This window comes from Humulus lupulus, chromosome 3 (genome assembly GCF_963169125.1).
Source record: "Humulus lupulus chromosome 3, drHumLupu1.1, whole genome shotgun sequence".
Classification (NCBI taxonomy): Eukaryota; Viridiplantae; Streptophyta; class Magnoliopsida; order Rosales; family Cannabaceae; genus Humulus; species Humulus lupulus.
This window is the reverse complement of record NC_084795.1, coordinates 147,692,212-147,716,240: the sequence shown is the minus strand read 5'-3', so window position 1 is coordinate 147,716,240 and position 24,029 is coordinate 147,692,212.

Sequence of the window (24,029 nt, the reverse complement as noted above, 5' to 3'; positions counted from 1 at the left end):
GCCGCAGAGGGCGAGCGGAGCTGTACGCCGCTCGACGAGTCGTTCGCGGCCTGGAGCGGCGAACATTTTAAGGAGGGGGCCTTCCTCCCACTGGATCAGTATTTTGCTGATTTCCTAAATTATGTGAGGTTGGCACCGTTTCAGCTCCCCCCCAGCTCCTATCGCTTGCTGGCTGGGTTGAAATACTTGCTTCAGAAGCATGAGTGGGAGGTCCCCACTCCTGCGGATATTTTATATTTTTTCTCCCTCAAAGCCAGCCCGGACCAGCGGGGGCGAGGCGACGGGTTTTACTACTTAACCCGATTTCCCAATACGGCTGCGGTCATCGAGCTGCCCAGCCACCCCAACGATTTCAAGGACCAGTTCTTCATGTCGACGGGGTTTAGAAACTGCGAGCTCCACTACTTCAATCGTCCTCGTAAGTATCTTTTCTCCTTAGCTCGTAAGTTAAGTGTCGTTTTAGCTCCTCCCATACCCCTTTCTGACTTAGGCTATTTCTGCAGCCATCTTCGTGAGGACAGAGAAATCTGTGACCCTTGGGGCCCAATACGAGACGCTAGCGGGCTTGCCCCCCAGCGAGAAGGATTATCGCATGCTCGTAACAGATGAGACGATGGTGGCCTGCAAGCTGATTTTCCCAAATCAGACTTTGAACCTCAGGAGGCCCCGGGGGCTTCCCCCAGCTCGCGACACCAGACCCATCATGGTGGAGGAGGTCGCGAAAGACGAGGATGAGGAGGACGAGGGAGACGAAGTTCCGCTCGTGAGGAACAGGAAGCGGACCTTGGAGGTCGTCCCGGTGACGGGCGAGGAGAGGATCCAATCCGGTGCAGCCGCGGGTCCTTCTGGCCAAGGTAACCCTTACACGTTTAGGAGTCTAGATAGGGCCACAACAGACCCCCGGCTTGCTAGGTTCAATCCTAGGCAGCTCTTCCATCGTCACCGGAGCGATCCGGACCTGAACACAACCTTGCTCCATTGTGTTGACCGGCTTGTGCTGGACTATCAAGATAGCCGGCCTAGGGGTACCGTAGTAGTAGATAACACCCTAGCCTTTAGGTCGATCCTATTCGAGGAGTATGGGACCAACCTTCGAACATGGCCATCGCTCCTGAGGGGTGACGTAGCTCAGGGGCTTAGGCAGTATGTAGAGGAATCTAGCCCTGAGTCAGACCCGGACCCAGAACTTGCGCTAGCTCGGGAAGTGATCGACTTAGATTCTTCTTCTAGCCCGGGGGGTAGGATTCCCTTAGTACACATGAATTTTTCTTTATCCCTTCGCTTTTGTTTTTGCATGATCGTTAATTCTCGTACTAACCATATTTTTGCCTTGGCAGAATATATATCTCAGCCCGAGGAGAGCCTGCGAGGTGCGGTTTTTGGAGTGAACGCTGCCGCGGGGCCAAGAGCGAAGAGGCTCCGGTCATCCAAGAACGCCGCCGAGACACCCACCAAGTCCCCTGCGAAGGAGAAGGATCAAGCCCCAGCTGCACAGGTCGCGGGAGCGGTCCTTCCTGCTGCAGGGGGAAGCAATATGCCTCCACCGGCTCCGCGAGCTCCACTCACTGCCCGGGATGTGGGAACGGAGGTCGGGACATCGAACATTATACCTTTCGATGTACGCTTCCCAGTCAATCCCCAGGACCTAGAGAAGATCCCCGAGGCCTTTCGGGGAACTGTGTATGAGTCGGCGAACTACGTCGTCAGCCACATATACAAGTTTACCGAGAAGGAGCTCCGGGCCATCGAGACAATGAGCCCAGTGGGCGTGCTGGAATCTTCACTAGGCATGGCCATGACGGTAAGCTAACCTTAACCTTTTTGTGGTTCTTTTTTTTTTTTTTTTTACATCGTTATATTTTGCCCTGTTTTTATTTTTCTTCTAAGGCAATCGTCTTTTTGTCTTCGCAGAGCGTTGTCGCCCTTCACCGGAGCATTATCAGGACCAAGACTCAGCTCGGGGACATGAGGGACGAGCATAAGACTACCCTGCAGGCGGCCAAGGAGGCCCTGGCGGCCTCGCAGGTCGAGCTGGAGAAAACTCGTTTGAAGGTCCAAGAGCTCAAGACCTCCCTTGCCACCTCGATGACGGACCTAGACGCTGCGAAGACCGAGGTCCAGGCTGCCCAGGCTGCCCTAGAGGCCGAGCGAACAACTTCGGAAAAGTCCATGGAAGATCTGTTCTACCACTGCTGGGCCTACAATCCAGATGTGGACTTCTCCTTCATGTCAGCGAGCCTCTGGGAGCGCTTGCTGGTGAAGTTCCAAGCTCGCCTTGATAAAGAGGCGCCCTCGGAGACCGAGGATGGTTCTGGCACAGCTGAACGAGGCGAGACGGCGACCTCCAAGGGCCCAACTGGCGGAGCTTAAGGCATTTCTTTTCTTGTGCCCCCCAATATTTTTTAAATAATTTTTATGTAACCTTTGCATGAGGTGCTTTCACCTCGAGACAATTTGCTTTAACGCTTTCAATTGATCTCTTTTTTACCTTTACGCACTTCGGCTACAATTTCTTGAAAAACTTAGTTTATGCTGATCTTTTTCCATATCTCGAGCTCTTTAGGGAGAACAACGATCCATAGACTTAAACCAACTTCTAAGTTTTATGACCCGGTTAAGACCAGGAACTTAATTTGAAAACTTAGTTCACGTTAACTTTTATCCATATCTCGAGCTCTTTAAGAAGAACATCGATCAATAGATTTAAATCAACTTCTATGTTTTGCGACCCGGTTAAGACCAGGAACTTAATTTGAAAACTTAGTTCACGTTAACTTTTATCCATATCTCGAGCTCTTTAAGAAGAACACCGATCAATAGATTTAAATCAACTTCTAAGTTTTATGACCCGGTTAAGACCAGGAACTTAATTTGAAAACTTAGTTCGCGTTAACTTTTATCCATATCTCGAGCTCTTTAAGAAGAACATCGATCAATAGATTTAAATCAACTTCTAAGTTTTATGACCCGGTTAAGACCAGGAACTTAATTTGAAAACTTAGTTCGCGTTAACTTTTATCCATATCTTGAGCTCTTTAAGAAGAACAACGATCAATAGATTTAAATCAACTTCTAAGTTTTATGACCCGGTTAAGACCAGGAACTTAATTTGAAAACTTAGTTCGTGTTAACTTTTATCCATATCTTGAGCTCTTTAAGAAGAACATCGATCAATAGATTTAAATCAACTTCTAAGTTTTATGACCCGGTTAAGACCAGGATAGGACTTAGTTAGCATTAATCCTTATCAATATCTCGTGTTTTTTAAGAAAAACAACGGTCAATCGATATGAATCAACTTCTAAGTTATTAAGGAGACTTGGTTATATCCAGGTACCATATGCCCCCCAAGTAACTGGGAAAGGGTCTTTCGTGGTTACTTTAGATTACACTTGCAAACATACATAAAAACTGATTCTCATTAATACATAAAAAGTGGCCTTCCAAGCCTTACAAGTGAATTACTGATAATATTTCTTTAAGTGGATGGCGTTCCAAGTGCGCGGGACCGCCCCTCCATTAAGCCGGGCTAACTTATAAGTTCCCTCCTTAATGATTTCGATAATCTGGTATGGTCCTTCCCAGTTTGGTACCAAAACTCCATCTTTGGGATCTTTCCCAGCCAGGAAAACTCTCCTTAGGACTAGGTCGCCAACGCTAAAGGCGCGTTTTTTGACTTTGGTGTTGAAGTAGCGAGTGATTTCTGCTGATAATGGGCGTGCTAGAGTTGTGAATCCTCTCGCCTTTCATCAACTAGATCGAGGGAATTTCACAGGAGCTCGTGGTTTTGATCTTGGTCGTAAGACTGGACTCTATGCGAAAGCACCTTAATTTCCACGGGGAGGACTGCCTTACTCCCAAAGGTTAGGGAAAAGGGAGTATTACCCGTAGGAGTCCGATGTGAGGTCCGGTACGCCCATAGGACCTGGGGGAGCTGTTCTGGCCAGACCCCCTTTGCTTCGTCTAATCTCTTCTTGAGGCTCGCCTTTAGGGTCTTGTTGAAAACTTCGACCTGGCCATTAGCCTGAGGATAGGCCACGGAGGAGAAACTTTTCACAATTCCGTGTCTTTCACAAAACTCGGTGAACAGGTCGCTGTCGAACTGGGTGCCGTTGTCGGAAACGATCTTCTTGGGTAGGCCGAATCGACAGATGATGCTCTTAACCACGAAGTAAAGCACTTTTTTGGACGTTATCGTTGCCAAAGGTTCTGCCTCAGCCCACTTAGTGAAGTAGTCGATGGCTACCACGGCGTAACGGTCCCCGCCTTTTCCAGTGGGGAGGGCACCAACCAAGTTTATCCCCCAAATGACAAATGGCCATGGGGACGAGATCATCTTCAGCTCGACTGGAGGAGCTCGGGCAACTGCGGCGAATCGCTGGCACATGTCGCACTTCTTCACGTATGAGATCGAGTCCTTGGATAGGGTTGGCCTGTAGTACCCCTTCCTCAGGACTTTTAAGGCCAAGCTCTGCCCCCCAGTGTGGTCTCCGCAAAATCCTTCGTGCACTTCCTGCAGGATGGCCTTTGCCTCACCTGGAAGAACACACCGGAGGAGAGGTAGGGAGTGCCCACGTCGGTAAAACACCCCATCGATTATCGTGTACCTAGGAGCTTGGTACATGACTCGCCGTGCATCGTTACGCCCTTCAGGAAGCTTGCCTTCGGCAAGATACTCAAGGATGGGGGTCATCCAGGTCGGCCTGGCATCGATCATCTCGACCTCCATCCTGATATCTTCTACGCTTGGTTTCTCCAAGAATTCGACTGGTATTAGCCCCAAGGTCTCCGTTTCTGCAGAGGTGGCGAACTTGGTGAGAGCGTCTGTGTTAGCGTTCTGCTCCCGAGGTATTTGTTCGATCGAGCCTCGCTCAAACGCGGACAGCTCAACTTTTACCTTTGCCAGATAGGCGGCCATCTTGGGTCCCCGTGCTTGATACTTGCCCAGAACCTGGTTGACCATGAGCTGGGAGTCACTGAAGCATTGGACGAAGCTCACCTTTAACTCCTGGGCTATCCTCAGTCCCGCCAGCAAAGCTTCGTACTCGGCCTCGTTATTGGAGGCTTTGAATCCGAACCTTAGCACCGAGTGGAATCTATGTCCCTCAGGGGATATCAGAATGATTCCAGCGCCAGAGCCGTTCTCGTTGGATGAACCATCTACAAAGATCCTCCATGAAGCCTGGGGCGAGCTGATTTGGGGTGAGTTCTTTGCGGGAACCTCCTGGAATCCCGTGCATTCTGCCATAAAATCGGCCAGGGCCTGACTTTTTATAGCAGTTCGCGGAGTGTACAGAATTTCGAACTGACTAAGCTCGACGGCCCACTTTATCAAACGTCCCGATGCTTCAGGTTTTTGCAAAACCTGCCTCAAAGGTTGATCGGTCATGACGTGAATCAAGTGGGACTGGAAGTACGGCCAGAGCTTTTGTGAAGCCGTGATAAGGTAGAATGCCAATTTCTCCATCAGCGGGTATCGAGACTCAGCACCGAGAAGTCTCTTGCTGATGTAGTAGACTGGTTTCTGAACTTGGTCCTCCTCTCGTACCAGCACGGCACTAGCTGCGTCCTCAGTGACAGCTAGGTAGAGAAAAAGAGGCTCTCCTGCCTTTGGTTTGGATAGCACAGACGGCTCAGCCAGATGTTCTTTCAGGTCGAGGAATGTGCTTTCGCACTCTACTGACCATTCGAACTTCTTGTTACCTCGGAGTAGGTTGTAGAAGGGCAAACACTTATTGGTGGACTTGGAAATGAATCGGTTGAGGGCTGCCACCCTTCCTGTCAGGCCTTGGACATCTTTTCGTGATCTGGGAGAAGGAAGTTCGAGCAGGGATCTGATCTTGTCGGGGTTTGCCTCGATTCCTCGGGTATTGACTATGAACCCCAGGAATTTCCCTGACGCGTCTCCAAAAGTGCATTTCTGTGGATTTAGCCTCATGCCATATTCCCGTAGTATCTTAAAACATCTCCCAGGTCAGAAACATGGTTATCGGCAATCTTTGACTTGACTAGCATGTCATCAACGTACACTTCCATGTTTTTTCCGATCTGGTCTGCGAACATTCTATTTACTAGCCTTTGGTATGTAGCTCCGGCGTTCTTCAAACCGAACGGCATGACCTTGTAACAATAGACATTAGTTGGGGTCATGAAGCTGGTGTGCTCCTGGTTCGCCGTATTCATCGCGATCTGATTGTAGCCCGAGTACGCGTCCATAAAGGACATGAGCTCGTGCCCCACCGTGGCATCCACCAACTGGTCGATCCTGGGCAATGGAAAGCAATCCTTGGGGCAGGCTTTATTCAGGTCGGAGAAATCAATGCAGGTCCGCCATTTCCTGTTAGGCTTTGGAACCAGCACGGGGTTGGCAACCCACACTGGAAACTTGGCTTCACGGATAAAGCCGCATTTCTTGAGCCGGGATACCTCTTCCTCTAGGGCTTCAGCTCGAGTGGTTCCTAAAAGCCTTTGCTTCTGGGACTTTGCAGGAACGCTTTTATCCAGATGAAGTGTGTGCATGATGACACTCGGGCTAATTCCCACCATATCCTCGTGCGACCATGCGAATACGTCCAAGTTATCTTGCAGAAATGTAGTCAGCTCCGCCTTCCTCTGGCTACAGAGGTTTTTCCCAAGCCTGACCATTCGTGACAGATTCTGTGGATCAATGTTTACTTCCTTGAGCTCCTCTATTGCCTGGAGCTCGGATCTGTCCTCGCCTATTCGGGGGTCAATATCCTCACTTAAGACGACATTTTCCCCCTCGGCGTTTTGAGGTTTTTCAATCTCAGGATCCGCCAAGGGTTCCTGAGATTCCTCTTCGCCTTGAATGGCCATTGCCAGCTGCCCGGGTTTAGATTTTCCCTTCATGGAAATGCTATAGCATTCCCTAGCAGCGAGTTGATCGCCATGAACAATGCAGATTCCCGTTGAAGTATGGAATTTCATTGCGAGGTGGCGAATGGACGTGACGGCCTCGAAGGTTATGAGCGTAGGTCGGCCCAAAATGGCGTTGTAGGCAGCAGAGCAGTCAATAACAATGAACTCAAGTAGTTTGGAGACTGTCCGAGGTCCTTCACCTAGGGTGATCACCAGCTCGATCGTCCTTATCGCTGCTGATCCTTCTCCCGAAAAACCATACAACATCATGGAGGTTGCCTTAAGCTCGGCGACAGTCAAGCCCATCCTCTCTAAGGTGGATCGGAATAGCAGGTTCACCGAACTTCCGTTGTCTATCAGTACCCTTCTCACTCTCCGGTTGGCGAGCTGGACTGCTACAACCAAGGGATCATTGTGAGGGAACTGGACATGGCCTGCATCTTCCTCTGTAAAAATGATTGGTTGCCTCTCCAATCGTTGCTGCTTTGACTGACGCTGTTCCGGGACGAACTCCACTCCATTATGAGCCTTTAGTTCATTTACGCATCTCTTTTGGGCGCCTCTGCTCGTGCCAGCCATGTGCGAACCTCCAGAGATGGTGGATATCTCCCCCCCTATAACAGGGGGAGGGATATCCTGATCTAACCGAGACCCGAGCTGACTGGCTGGGACATCCGGGGCAGGTCGGTTTGCTGGAACCCTGTTCCGTGAGTATTGAGCCAAGGGGCCGGCTCGGATGAGAGTCTCGATCTCATCTTTTAAATGCCTACAATCGTCGGTATTGTGGCCCACATCGTTATGAAAACGGCAAAACTTTGAAGTATCTCTCTTTCCCTTGTGGTGCTTCAATGGCTCCGGCCTCTTCCAGGGGACTCAAGTAGAGTTGGCCAGGAAGATACTCTCCCTGGACTAGGTGAGCTCGGTATACGTCGTGAAAACGGGCTTAAACTTGTATACAGACTTATTCTTCTTTTGGCCGTGCTGACTGTTTTCGCCATTTCCCTTTCTTTTGCCTCCACCGGGCTGGTTGTTCTGTGTGACATTTTGGGTCGCTGCCACGACCTCCGTCCCTACTCCAGCGGGCTGCTCGGGGACCTGGCTGGTTCCCGCAGCTGAAGCTTCAGCTTCTTCCAAGTTGATCCATTCTTGGGCTCTGTTAAGGAATTCGTTAACCGAGCTGACTCCCTTCCTTTGTATATCCTTCCAGAGATCTCCTCCGACGAGGATTCCAGTTCTCATGGCCATGAGCTTGGAGATATCATTCGCGTCTCTGGCTCGAGCAGCAATGTTCGCAAATCTGCTCAGGTAGGCCTTCAGAGTCTCACCGGGCTGCTGCCTCACATTAGCCAGGGAGTCAGCCTGAACACGGGTGGCCTGGGAGGCTCGGAATGCCCTTTTGAAGTCAGCTGAGAAGGTCTTCTAGGAACTGATTGACTGTCTTTTACTTTGCTTGAACCACTGCCTGGCTGGTCCGGTCAGCGTGGAAGGGAAGATTAAGCATCGCAGCTCGGGGCCAATGTTGTGGGCCATCATCAGGGTGTTGAACATCCCTAGATGGTCCGATGGGTCTCCGTCCCCATTGAACTTTGACAAGTGGGGCATACGGAAACCAGATGGGTACGCCGTTGCTGCTATACTGGGGGCGAAGAGTTTCATCTCTTCCCCTGAATCATATTCGTCTTTTTCTTTTTCTAATAGGAGCTTCCTCATCAGCTCCTCCATCTGAGCCAAGCGCTCGAGGGTTTGGTCCTGATGTCCTTGGTTATTACGGGGCTGTTCAACAGCTCCAGACCCATTGTACATATTTGGTGGGTTATTTCCCCTCTTATCTTGAGATAGGTTATTTGGGTCATTCCCTCCGTTACGTACTTCGGACAGAGGCCCCCCTGAGCGAGCCTGGCCATCTCCTCCTGCTCTGTCCCCTCTATGAGAGTTGAGGCGATCTCGCAGGTCGCCTCCCTGGGTGGTCTGATGACTTTGCGCCAAACTCAGACGCTGGCGCAGGTCTCCCCCCGAGAGATCACTCCGGCGACTGCCGGTCCAATGGCTCCTGCTAGATAATCTCGTAGTCCGCCTTTGGTGCTGAGGATCTGGGCTTTCCCTCGGCGCCCTGCTACGCCGGTAAGGTCCTGCCGATGGCGGATTTCTCCTACTACTCCCATAGGCTGGGATGTCTCGGACGGGCCGAGGAGGAGACGGATATCTGATTGGAGAAGGAGGATGCCTGACTGGAGAGGCTATCCTAGTTTCGTCAGGACGGATCAAGTTTGGTGGGGGCCTTTCGGCCCTGCCAACCTGCTGGTCCTGCGCCTGGCGATCTGGACGAGGCGCAGGATGGTTGTTGGGAATGGGCTGATGTCGTGAGCCCTCCCCGGATCTCCTTCGGGAATTTCCTCGAGCTCCTCTAGGCGTCCTCGAGGATGGTTGGGAGCTAGGAGTCGATGTCCTGACCGAATGGCTGTATTGCTGTTGTTCGGCTCTAGGCATTCCTCCGAAGTCCGCCTCTCGATGGTGTGATGAAGGGGTGGAGTTGGCTACTGGAAGTCTATCCGAACGGCTATGCCTGGACCGGTTACCCCGGCGAGACTTAGGAGCCTCGCCTTGCCTCTCTCCGACGTTAACGCCGGTTGTGAGAGGGGGTAGTCGGGCTAGCATATCCTAGATTTGCTGGCTAGCCATTGCTAACTGGCTCCTCAGCTGAGCGTTCTCCATATCCACCACAGTATAATAACATGGGTTCGGATTAGGCGGCCGGGGCGCCGAACTACCAGTATCATCTTGGCCCGCCGACTATTTTCCTGGCTGCTGCTGGACTTCAGGAACTTGTTCACCAGGGACAGCAGTATGATGAGCCTCATGCCCATCATGTTGTTCTGTCTCATTGCCATGCCTGGACCGAGTAGTCACCATAGTTGGATGTTTGCGACAGAACTAATCGAACTTGCTCTCAATGAAAGCACCAAACTGTTGACGCGATTCTTCGCCAACAGGTAATTACGAGAAGAAGAGAAAGGGATTAGTGCTAAATGTAGAAACGTAACAGATATATGATCTTAGAGAATGAAAGAGGTGACTCAAGACACGTTTTTTAAGTGGTTCAAAGGTTAAAATCCTTCTACTCCACTAGTCAGTATTATTGCTCTATACTGGATATTTGATTACAGGGCCTTTTTTTACAATAGAGAATCCAACCCTTATTAAGTCCCAGGGTCTCCATATTTATAGGAGAAGGCACCTGGGAGTTGGTAAGAAGGTCATCCCGTGACCCTCTTATCTATCACATCAACTCTGTGACATTCATGATTAATTCCTAAACCTGACACATTAGTGTGGTCAAATCGATAGGTAAGGAGATAATGGGCCGCATGGCCCAACCCAGTCGTGGGTGTCTGAATACGCACGTTCCTGCTGCGTGTCCGAGAAGTCAGGGGGATATCAGACACGTGATGTCTGATATATGCACGTTTACCTTGCGTGTGTTGACTTCGCAAAGGGTCATAGCCTCCATATCCAGCTCGCACCACGAGCTGCATACGTGACTCGACCTTCGGCCTTCAGAATCCCTGCCCCAGTCTTGGGCAATGAAGGCGAGCCCTTGGGGTTTCCTCGAGCTAGGTAGGTACGACCTAATGACAGAAGCTCCGGTCTGCGGTGATGTCCATGAGATAACTATGATTAGGCCGCAGCTCGGCTCGCTAATTAGCCCGTGGGAAAAACAGGGCGTACAACTATAATGAGGCGGATTCTGGCAGGAGGAAGCTGGTTGGTGGCAAGAAGAGAGGGGTAAAGAGCAGAACCCTCCACCAAGGGAGAACCAACCAGTAAGCCAAAATGCTGGGGGGCATCCCAAACAGCCCACCGTCTTTGATCGGCTGGGCGCGAGCGAGCAAAGGCACAGGGAGGAAGATCTGAGGGATGTCCTCAATGATAAAAGGGAAAGACACGATGAGTATTTCCCCCCAGCGCTGGTTGCACCAACACTACTAAATGATGTACATGCCCAACTCGATGCTTTAAATCAGGCCGTCCATCAACTAGTTGGGAACCGGACATCTCATATTGAATTTGATTGGAGAAAGGGAACTCCATTTGTGCAAAGAATTGCAATGGAAGAGACTCCAAGCAAGTTTAAAATGCTAGTCTTGCCCAACTTCACCGAACTAGAAGATCCTGTATCTCATGTTAACAAATTCGAGATACAGATGGACATCTAGAAGGTGTCAGACGATGCTCGGTGCAGAATTTTTCCGGCAACTCTATCAGGAACAGCTTAGGAGTGGGTTTTTAAATTCCCTCCGACAAGTATAGTCTTTTGGGAAATGTTCGTAAAGGAGTTTTATGGATAGTTCTATGCTGGTCAGGTGCATCCAACCGAGGCCAATTAGCTAGTCGAAATACACCAGGAGGAAGGAGAGACCCTGAAAGGTTATATTCAATGATTCATGCGACCAGCTGCTGGGGCCAAGATAGTTGGGGATGAAGGGAAGATGACGGCTCTTACTACTGGGGTACGACGCCACTCATCTCTTTGGAATAGTTTATGAAAGAATAGATTGAAGAGTACTCAGGAATTTCTGGATTGAGCAGACAGGTACATCAAGCTCGAGGAGGCCATTGCCAGTGAAGAGAAGTCTCCCACAGACGATCAGGGCCCAAAAGAATCTCCCGCCAAAGCCGCCAATGAGTCTGGGAAGACCAATGGCAACGGCAAAACTAATGGGAAAATGGGATTAAAAGGGTGAACCATGAGCCGACGATGTCCGATAACGAGCAAAATAGATATGAGCTGAGGTTCACGAATTATATGACCCTGGTCGATAGCTGAGCGGAAGTGTACTAGGCCACTCACACTACAGTTCTGTTCAAGCGACCAATCCTAATCAGGAAAGATATTTCCAAGAGAGATACTACCAAGTTTTGTCATTTTCATAAGGACTATGGGCATGACACCAATGGGTGCAATCATCTTAAGGATGAGATTAAGTTCCTTATTAGACAAGGACACCTAAGGAGGTATGTGCGAGCAGCTGGAGGTTCTCAGCGAGGGGCTCAAGGAGGCAATGAGCAGGCACCTGTACGCCAATGCTCGCCCCTTTTACAACCAGCACCAGTTGCTCGTACATTGTTGACCATCTATGGAGGACCACACATAGCAGGTGATAGTGGGAAGGTGAGGGAAAGATATGCCCAAACCTTGTGTCATGACCAGGATATTGAAATTTTGAACGTAGAGGAGCGAACTCCCAAAAAAAGCTTGAATAGAAGAAGAATTAATAACCTTCTCCGAGCTTGACGCTCAGCATGTTCGATTTCCCCATTCAGATCCTCTGGTCGTGGATGTCCAGATCGCCAATATGATGGTCAAGCGGGTGTTAGTAGATGTAGGAAGCTCATTCAACATTTTTTTTTTATAAATCTTCATTGGAGAGAATGAAACTATCAATGCAAGATTTAGAACCATGCAACTAGACCATTTATGGTTTTTCCAGGGAAGGGCTCGCACCAACTGGGTCAATTAGACTTTGAGTCATAGCAGGGGCTGCACCTGCGAACAGGACATTACTCGCTACTTTCATAGTAGTTGATTATCCTTCTGCATATAACTCGGTGATTGGAAGACCTATTTTAGTCGACTTGCGAGCCGTGACCTCAGTCTGGCACTTAGCCATGAAGTTTCCAACCGACGCAGGAGTGGGATGCGTGTTGGGAAACCAACGAGAAGCGTAGGAATGTTATAATTCCTCGATCACCAAGGCAAAGAGAGGCGGATCAAGGGAAAAAGCCGAGAAAAGGTTGCTGTTGGTAAATGAAGTACAAGCCCCATCAGGTGAACAGGTCACCAAATAGGATGTTGCCCAAAGCGAGGATAGAGACTTAGATCCTCGCTTTGGGAATTTCGAAGAAAATGTTGGACCCGTGGAAGACCTCAAGGAGGTCCAATTAGAAGAGGCAGATCCGACCAGCGTTGTGAAAGTCGGTAAAATCTTAGAGATAAAAACAAAAAACAAACTGGTGGAATTTTTGAAGGAGAACCAGGAGGTTTTTGCCTGGTCTCATAAATATATGGTTGGGATAGACCCAGCGGTGATCAGGCATGTCTTAAATATAGACAAAAACTTTCCACTTGTACAACAAAAAAGAAGGCTTCTCGACAAAGACAGATTGAAGGCCCTAAAAGATGAAGTCGAGAAGCTGAAGGAAAACAAATTCATTAGAGTAGCGTTTTATCCATATTTGGTCTCTAATCCTGTACTAGTTCCCAATCTGAATGGCAAGTGGAGGACGTGCGTGGATTTCACAGACCTTAATAAAGCTTGCCAGAAGGATTGTTTCCTACTTCCAAGGATCGACCAGTTGGTCGATGCTACATTAGGGCATGAGATTTTATCATTCATGGACGCATACTCCGGGTACAATCAAATTAGTATGCATCCACCTGATGAGGATCACACTAGCTTTCGAACAGATACATGACTTTACTATTACAAAGTAATGCCTTTCGGTTTGAAAAACACTGGTGCAACTTACCAGCGACTGGTCAACCATATGTTCAAAGAGTTTATCAGAATTGGCATGGAAGTACATGTCGATGACATGCTGGTTAAGTTGAAGAAAACTGAAGAACACATCAAGGACCTTCAGAAATGCTTCAACATCTTGAATACATATCAGATGAAGCTAAACCCCCTCAAATGTTCCTTTGGCATTGGGTTAGGAAATTTTTTGGGATTCATAGTAAATTCGCGAGGAATCCAAGCTAATCACGAAAAGATTTAGGCCCAGATCGAGATGCAGTCTCATGCTAAGATTAAAGATGAACAAAGCCTAACTGGGAGGATTGCCGCCCTGAGTAGATTCATATCCAAGTCAACAGACAAATGTGTCCCATTTTTCAATCTACTCAGGGGAAACAAGAATTTCGAATGGACAGAAGAGTGCGAGCAAGCTTTTTAGGCGTTAAAGTCCCACATGTCATAACCACTAATCTTGTCGAAACTAGTTGAAAAAGAAACTTTGTTCATCTATTGGGCAGTCACAGAGTATGCTGCTAGTGCTATTTTGATCAGCGAAGAAGACAACGTTCAGATTGTAGTATATTATGTGAGAAAAAGGTTAGTGGGAGTATAATTGAGATATCCACCCATGGAAAGGTTAGCCTATTATTTAATTCTAACCTCAAGGAAGCTACGACCCTACTTTCAAGCTCACCCCATCGTGGTGCTCACCGACCAGCCATTACGGAAAGTCTTACAGAAACCAGAAGTCGATGGTCGGTTGTTAAAATGGGTAGTCAAACTAGGGTAGTTTGACATTTCATATTCTTCACGAGCAGCTGTGAAAGGACAAGCCCTAGTAGACTTTGTCGCAAAATTCACCAGGATCCCAATTAGCGATGGATGAAATGGAAAGTCAAAATCAAACTCCAACCTGGAAGCTGTTCGTAGATGGCTATTCCAATGAGCATATTGCAGGGGCTGGGGTTTGATCTTAATCACACCCGAAAGAGATCGGTTCCATTGTGCAATCAAATTCAACTTTACAGCGTCCAATAATGAAGCCAAATACAAAGCTCTGCTCGCAAGATTAAGACTAGCCAAAGACATGGATATAAAGTCACTAGAAATTTATAGTGATTCCCAGCTAGTGGTTAACTAGATTAAGGGAGAGTATCAGGCTAGGGGTCTCAAGAAGGTGGCTTATTTGAACAAAGCCAAAGACTTATTGGCACAGTTTGAAAAGTATACCCTCCAACAAGTGCCTCACGATCAGAATTCAAATGCTGATATGCCTTGGGCAAGTTAGCAAGCGTGAAAGATGCTGACACCTTGAGCATAGTGCAAGTTGAATGTCTGTCGGCACAAAGCGTTAAAGTAGAAGAGTCTTCACTAATGATCCAAGTGACAGACACATGGATGACGCCAATCGTTGAATATCTTGGGTAGGGATTGCTTCCAGCAGAAAGAAACAAGGTGAGGTCGCTTCAAAGTCAATCAGCTCGATTTATTCTGGTCGATGGAATTTTGTATAGAAGGGCGCACTCGATGCCTTTGTTGCAGTGCAATTCTATGGAGAAAGCCAAGGAGCTGATGTAAGAAGTCCATGAAGGGTTCTATGGACATCACGATCCGGGCAGAGTTTGTCGAAAAAGATCTTAAGGCAGGGTATTTCTGGACTACCATGAATGAGGACTCTATGGATTTCGTTCGAAAATGTGACAAGTGTCAAAGATTCTCCAAGATACTGCGAGAAGCCCCAAATGAGCTCAAACAGATGCAAAGCCCGTGGCCATTCCCAGTTTGGGGGATTGACTTGATCGGGTCTTTACCCACAAGAAAAGGGAGTGTCAAATATGCAGTTGTTGTTGTTGACTACTTTACAAAGTGGGTCGAAGTTGAGCCACTAGCAACAATAACGACCAAGAAAGTTTTGGACTTTGTTGTCAAAAACATCGTGTGTCGATATGGGCTGCCAAGGAAAATTTTCTCGGATAATGGCACACAATTTGACAGTGACCTTTTTATTGATTTCTGCGAGAGGCATGGGATTATAAAAAGTTTTTCATCAGTAGCTCATCCACAAGCAAATGGAGAAGTTGAGGCTATCAATAAGACTCTGCAGGACACACTGAAGAAAAGGCTTGAAGAAGCAAAAGGTGCATGGCCAGAGCAATTACCAGAAGTACTTTGGTCGTATAAAACATCCCATCGAACAGCAACAGGCGATACTCCATTTTCCTTAGCTTATGGGTATGAAGCCATGTTGCCTATTGAGCTCAACCCACCATCACATAAAAGGCTGACATACGATCAAAGCACTAATGATCAATTATTGATGGAGTCCTTAGACTTGGTCGATGAAAGGCGCGAGCAAGCTCAGCTTCAACTAGAAGCTTACCAGCAAAAGATCGCTTGATATTTTAACTCTAAAGTATGCGAGAGAAAGTTTAACGTGGGAGATTTGGTACTTAGAAGAGTTTTCCTTAACACTCGTGATCAAGCTGCCCGATTGCTCAGACCAAACTTGGAAGGTCCGTATCAGATTAAAAAATTTCTTTAACCAGGCACATATAAACTTGCTCGCTTAAACAGAGATCTCATTCCTCAATATTGGAATGGAGAACACCTGCGCAAGTATTATCAATAAACAGTTCTTTTTAAAGAATTGGCTTGTATTAATTTCACTTTTTACAAGTTTATGAATAAGGGCTAGTCAATTATCTGACTGGTCGCTTACAAGTGTAAGATCAATTTTTGATCACTCGTACAGACATGATTTTGTACATTTATTACGAGAAATAAAAGGAACTGTGCGGAGCCAGCTATTCTTGCCAATTATTGTATTTATTACAAGTATTTGCTCATTATGTGTGTTGTTTTGCTATATTACCATTTTTTATTATGAATATGCGAGCAGTAATGTTCGAACAAAACTTGGTCATGGCAAGTGACCAAGAACCCTAAGCTCCTCAATCACTTGGGGGGCATACAAGATACTAAGCAAGCAAAGGATATCAACATGCACATGTAAACACACGAGCAAAATAAGGGAAAGCATACTACAGTATTTAGAGTATTTTTCAAAAAATTTAGTTTAAATTTTGTAAAATCAAAACAAAGTGCTATGCTAAGTTTGGTCATATGAACAGATGTTATAATGATAGAAAATATTATAATATCAAAATGAAATGTTTTACACCATGAGCAGTTACTGCTCGGATGTAAATTATTAAATTAAAAAGACAGCTGCCTTGAGCATCAAAATTGTATAGTTATAAATATATAAATATATCACTGAGCAGAAGGAGGATCTGGCTAGGTTTGCTGGTCAACGGTGGTCCCTGCATCTTCTTTAGTGGCTTCGGTGCCAGTCGCCAAGGAGATTTCAGGGGACTCCTGAGCTTTCTGTTCCTCCGCCAGACGAGCGACACACTTTGCCAGTTCAGCCTACTTTACCAGCTCGGGAAGATAGTCAAAGTTTGCCTCTGGATTGTTCTTCCAAAAAAAGTAGAAGCAGTTGAAAGTCGCTCCTTTGAACTTCTCCAGATTGCGAGAGTTGGTTCCCTCGAGCAGTTTAATTTGCTCCTCCAGCTCGACAGTTTCTTTTCGGCTGATCACTAGGTCATCTTGGAGTTTGGTGGCCTCTTTGAAGTTAATCTCTGAAGCCTCCTTAAACTTCTCCTTGATAGCAGTAATTTTGACCATTGACTCTTGGCATCTCCTTAGCTCCTCGCTCAAGTCAAAAACTCTAGCCTCGGCCGCCTTAATCTCTTCGGCATGTTTGGCCTCGACTGCCTTCATCTCCTCGGCATATCTGGCCTCGACCACCTTGATCTCCTCAGCAAATCTGGCCTCGGTCTCCTTAGCTCGACGCCATCTGTGTCCTATGGTGAGGATACCCTGCGAACAGAAAAAGAAAAGTAAACCAGTCTGGGTCTATTAAAGAAAGTGTTGTTTGATTAAAGAAAAAAAAAAGAAACACACTTACGCTAAGGACTTTAGACAGTCCACGGCTGATGACCTGGATGTTTGGTAGTGGAGGAAGATGCGAGAAGGCTTCCTGGCTACAGTGGTGCTTTGATAGCCTTTGCAGCTTCTCATAAGTAATGTTGAAGGCACTACTCAGCGATTCGTTGGCCGAGGGTCTCCTCGCCTGCTTGGGGGGAAGTCTATTGTGAGTAGGAGGAGGAGGAGGAGGAGGAGGAGGAGGAGGTGTCATATTTCTGGAAGGAGTGGGTGTTGGGGGAGGCGCTAGAGGATCCTCTGTTCGAGGTTTTTTCTTGGAGGGATCGCTGCTGCTCTCCCCTGGGTGCCTCTTGCTCGCTTTCTTTTTGCTCGCAGGAGCTTTGGCATTGGTGTATATGTCGAAGGCTTCCTCAGAAGGCATGACTGCAAGATAAAAATAATCGATCATACAATATAATTTAAAAGAGCAAGGAAATAATGAAAAAGGGAAATTGTAAGTAATATACCTGAGCTATTAATACTGGTCGATATATTATTTATAGAACTACTGCTACACTCACTCTCAGCCTCAAAGAAGTCTGAATTAAAATTACTGGATGTAAATTTAAAGTTGCCATCCCTGTCAAAAAAATGACAGGGGATGGGCAAGCTATCTAAGAATGAGAAGTCAATATCATTCTCGTCAGAAGACTCGAGTACAGGTTCGGTGTACTCCGGAAGTTTTTGCTTGCCTCTCCCATGTTGGGCAGGGCCAACAGCAGCCGGAGGGTTGCTGGAGGGTTCCCGAATGGTCACTCCTGTTGCCCGCCTTCTTGGGGGTTGTGACACATCCTGCTGCTGCTTGAGGATTTCCTCTCCAGTAGCACTCCCCGCAGTGGACTTCCTCAATTCCTGGTTAGGTGCCAAAGGCCAACCAACCTTAGATTGCTCTCGGTGACCAGTTCCTTGACGCTCTTTTCAATATTCATTATGCTGGCCAGAGCTGCAGCCCTCATCTCCAACTCTGGAGTGGGGTTTGGTCGGTACCATGGACCTAGACACAACATCAAGGTTCTAAGGATGGTGAAGGAAAAAATAACATAAAAAGAAACGACCAGAGATTGAGAATTTTACCTCCTCGGGTGAAGGCTAGGTTGTCGGTGACCAGGTCTGTCGTGAGGAAGTACTCCTGAAAGTACTTTCCTATGTTGGATTTGTAGGTGACGTCACTCAGGAATATGCGAGTAGACTCCTGGTGATAGAAATGAAAAAACCCCATATTGTTCTGGTTGGGGTTGGACTTGAGATTGAACAGGTAGTTGATCTCGTGCGGTGTGGGCACATACCACTTTTTGTGGTTGTAAAGGATATAGAGTGCTAACAATACTCTATATCTGTTGGGAGTAATTTGGAAGGGGGTGACCTCGAAGTAATTGGACACCCCTTGGAAAAGTTCGTGCAGGGGCAAGATTGCCCCTACCTCAATGTGAAACCTCGACTAGGCACTGAAGGTGCCTCCAGGCACGTTTGCCCATTGGTCGGAGGTAGGTTTGATTTAGGTAACCCCAGGAAGACCATACTTCTTGAGGTACCTTGACACCATCCTAGTTGATGTGAACCTAGGAGGCACGATATACCAGTCAACTTTTGGTCGAAGGCCATCGCGAGGCCGAGCTTTGGGTTGGATTTCTGGTGGTGCGATATTCATAGGTTGAGGATCATTTAAAGGACCCTTAGTGTTTGTTGCTGGTTTGTTAGAAGGTGATTGGGTGGTCTTCTTTTTACTACGAGCTATGTGTTTAACACGATCCATGTGAGGCTGGCGATCTAGAAAGCTGGTCGTGGGATTTTTTTGAGAAAATTAAAAGTTAGAGAAAGGCAATGACGGTTGCTCTTGATCTTCGAACAGCAGCGCGAGAAGATCATCGTCTATTGGCCTCTCACCTCCCCAAGGATCATGCATGAATATCTGAGAAGAGTAAAGGGGAAATGAGAATCTTCGACCAATAGATAGAAAGAGAAGAAATGTAAGGATAACGTTGCTCGTGTATAAAAGTAAAGCTTTTATATGACCAGCAGCATCCTAACGCAAACACTAAATACTTATGAGCAGTTTGGAAAAACGGATCAAAAAGTGGAAGTGAAAAGTTTTTTCAGGAAAACTTTTCAACTCCAAAAACAGGAGGGAAAAACCCAGTTTTTTCCGAAAACTGTAAAATCGAATTTTCACTTCGATTTCGGGCCCTAAAATAGTATTCCTGTTTCCCACAATAATTTCTAGGCCTCACCTAATGTTTTTCACTACCTAAAATTCCTAGTCTATCATGTTTCTGTGTACGAACCCGATCACCCAAATTTTTTTCTCAAGAACATTAAGAACCCAAACCAGAAAACTTACGAAATTTATTCTAGATTGTATAACAGAGAAGACGAGTTCAAAAATTTTCTTGGATTGCGATTTTCAGAGAAATCACACAGATGTTGCTCGGAGCAAATCGAACGCGTCTCGGAATGCCGAAGCTTTCTGGGTTTTTCTTGGGAAGTTCTTCTGAGTTCCTGAGGAGAGAGAAGGACACGCTAAAAAATGAAAAGTGGGAAAGGTGATATATTTATATTGATCGTGGTGCAGTTAAAGAGGTAATGATGGGGGTAAGTTTTCGATGCATGGGAAATCGTATTAGCCGTCACAATATTTTTGGGAAACTGTAAAGGTCATATTTGCTTACTTTTTCGAAAAGGTGTTGACAGATGTGACAGGTCAGACGAAAATCTGGTTGAGTAAGTTTATTAAATGCTAGTCACATTAAAATAAACTTGGGGGGCAAATGTTTACCCAAAAAATATTCATCTGATGACGTGGAAAGTCCAGTGCGCATACGGGATGCGCGTGACCATTTAAGCAGTTTCGTTTCTGGTCGACCACCGACCAAAGGAGAATTCACTCAGCAGAAGGCCTGTTTCATAGTCGACCAGGCTGGTCGTAGTATATAAGATATTTTCTAAAGATATCTGATCTTGCATTTATGTAATAATTGTAATTTCCATTATTATTTGAGATACGATTGTATTAAATGTATTCAAGGCCTACCGGCCCATGAGGAGATCATTGAGCCTATAAATAAGACTAAAAGGGGATCATTTGAGGGATCTTTTTGGGTTCTAGGGAGAGAGAGTTATTGATTTTACGCAATACCTTGTATCTTTGGTTGAACTGGTGAAACTCAGCAAACCCTAGTTTACTGATCACAAGTTTTCATACATTAATAAGAACACTAAGTGGACGTAGGTCATTACCATCTCTGGGGCTGAACTACAATAAATCTTTGTGTCATTTATCATTTTGTCTTGAATTCATCTCATTTTTATTGTTTTACTTGACTCTGAGTCGTTGACCAAATAAAGGGTCAACATATAGATAAGTAAATGTACCGTTATTATATAATATAGTCATATGATAAAGTTGACCATAGGTCAATTCAATCTTAGTTCTGTATTTTTACTATTCTAATTGATTGTATTATTCAAGTCATTTGATTTGTTCGTTACCAGCTTACCCTACGGACTAGCCCATACTTACATCTTGGGGACTTGGTAGTATAATTGAGTGGGAGTGTTAATTATAGATATGAACATCTATAACTTCTAGCAAGAAGTGAAATGATGATCACCTTATAGGCTGGTTCAACAAGTTAAATGATTGAGTACTCATTTATGTGATTAAAGTTCACGGAAGTACCATTTACAAGGAATTTAATGGTATTTAAGGATAAAATACAACGAGAGGTAAAATGGTAATTTGTACCCGACTCAGTTGTATATCATCTATAGAGGATTGAATAACAAATTATGGTTGTAACAATGGATAGCATATTTATATTAAGTGTAAAGCGTTCTATGAGTTCAAGAGTGAAATTCTGAGTCTTTAGTGGAGTCCGAGGAATTAATATGGTAGTGAAATTATTCGATAGTAATTTTACGGTAACTTATTTGAGCTTGAATTCATAGGTCCATGGTCCCCACAATGCCTATATTAAATCATCTAAATAGTCTTGATTAATTAATTTAATGATCAATTAGGATTGTGAAAATTGTTTTGTGTAAGCTTTTCACAATTTGACTAAGATGTGGAATTTAGAGAAGAAAAGAGAAATTTGAGCAAATTTATTAATTATGAAAAATTAGTGTCAAATTGATAAATAGTATTAAATCAATATTCAAATTATAATTAGTTAATTTTAATAAATGAATTAATTAATTAATTAATTATTGTTTAAATATAAATATAATTATATATATGTACATAAGCTTTTAATAAAACTTTATATGATTTCGCTAAACAAAATCAGTTTATGTATATATTATATTTATTTAATAAATTAATAATGGTTTTGTTATATTATATAATTATAGAAAATAATAGTATTTGAATTTAAAGATTTTATGCTTTGAATTTAAAAATGGAAAAATCCTAAGGCTTGGAAAAATATATAGTATTAAGCCATATAGCGATTTTTAAGCTATTCTTTTAATTATTTAATTAAATTAAATTAACCCTAAAGCGATGTTATAAATAGGTACTTAAGTCTAGGGTTTTGAGATAAAAAAAAGCAGTGTTTTGAAAAAGCAAAAACATAGACTCAAGAAACCTTTTGTAGCCGCTCATATTCTCTCTTCTTCTCTATAATTGTCATATCTCATGTGTTAATTGCCCACTCTAGTTTAGGTGATCAAAGATAATTATGGAAGACTGTGTAGTTTGAAGATCCAGTTCAATATCTTGTTATAACTCTGCGATAGAAAGGAATAAGGGTTAGAGAGAGTGAAAGAATGAGTCTCAAAATCTGCTGTGTAAAGTAAGATTCGTAAACTATGTTATTTGATTTACTTAATGATATTCATTAGAAACATGTTTCTAGATTTTTTTTTATATGTTAATTTGTTTAATATATGAAACATACATGAAAATATTTATGATTCTGTAAAATATGTTAATTTGTATTCATGCATGAATACATTTTACAGAAGATATTTTCATGCATGAATATTTTTAATGAATTTTGAGATATGTTTAGCATAATTGATTAGATTTTGTTTTAGTATGAAGCATATTGTGTTTTTGTGTATTTGTTGCAGTTTTTGTTTATTTTAGGATTGAAAAACTGCACAGAATTATATATTTTTTTGGGACTGATTGGATAGTATGTGTTTCGGGCACACAGTAAAAAGTCGTCGGGGATGCTAGAGTTGTACGGCAGCCCCGTGTGGGGCATGTAGGTGGCTTTTTTCACCAATTTTTTTGCCAAAAATATCTTAATTTCAAACTATTATCTTTTTATTAATTTATTTTGTTAAATTAATTCAATTATAAAAATATCTTCTTTTATAACACTGTTGATAAAATTTATTATTTTTATTCAAAAATTAGATATTGATTTTTAAAGTTATGATAAAAATTTAAGATATTTTGGTTGATTTTGAAAGTAGGTATATTTTTAATATGGAATAAGATATTTTGGTTGAGTTTGAAAATATATATTTTTAATATATTTTGGTTATCATAATAATAAAATTAATTATTTTTGTAAAAAAAAAATAGAAATTAGTTTTATTAATATCTTAATATCTATTAGATTTTTGTGCAGTTATTCTATAAAATCAAATATCCTACAAATATTAAATTTAATATATTTTCTAAAATAATATAATTGAGTTAATTGTTGATAAATAAAATCCAAATTAAGTTAGTTAATTGTTGATTGATTTTATTTAAATTGGCTTAATTATTTTTGCAAAAATTGTAATTGATTATGAATTTTGTGTAGATAAACTCAAGATTAATTAATTTTGGTATTTTTGCAAATGTGATAAATTGTGATATTTTTGCATGAACACATAGATATTGCTCATTTAGTAACATGATTAGGATATTCAATTATGTGACATATCTTTGAACTATATGTGATTTTTGCAGTTGGGCTTAGATGCATATAGTGACCCATATGTTTGGATATATATATATTTATGTGGTTTTGGTTGCCAAATAAAATATTCTTAAAATGATAAGTTTTATCTCGGCCCATTAGAAAATGTAACTCCATGCAAACTCAATTGTTAAGATCCATTTACCTGAGTTGGACTTAATTGTCTTAGGTTTGTTTTTCTAGATAGTTGAACCTAATAATTTATTAGCAACAAATTAATTGCAATTAATTGAATTTGTTTCAATGTGATACTTTAGAATTAATAGAAAATTATAGGACTTTGGTTTTAAAAATTATTTTACAAATTAATTTTTTGAAGAACCTTAGTCATTAATTTTCGAAAAAAATGATAATAAAAATACTTAACTTAATTATATAATGAGTTTGTTTTAAGAATTATATTCGATCTCCACTGTTAGTTTAACAAGGTCGATAGCTTAATGGGGCCTCGAGACACTTTGATTCGTCCCCCCATGGAAGGTGTTCATTATTTATTTTTGACAAGGTTAGATTTTGAAAGATAGATAATTATAGGTCAAATTTTAATAGACTCACCCCAATGGTGACTACTAGGACTAAATCTATGATTATCGAAACTGTGGGTCTATCTCATAAAATCAGAAATTTTGTTTTCTTATTTTGATCGAATAGTAGGTTGTTAATAATGGTGTCCATTATTAAATGAGTTTACAATTCTATTTCTCCAATGATATTTTTTTTACTCTCG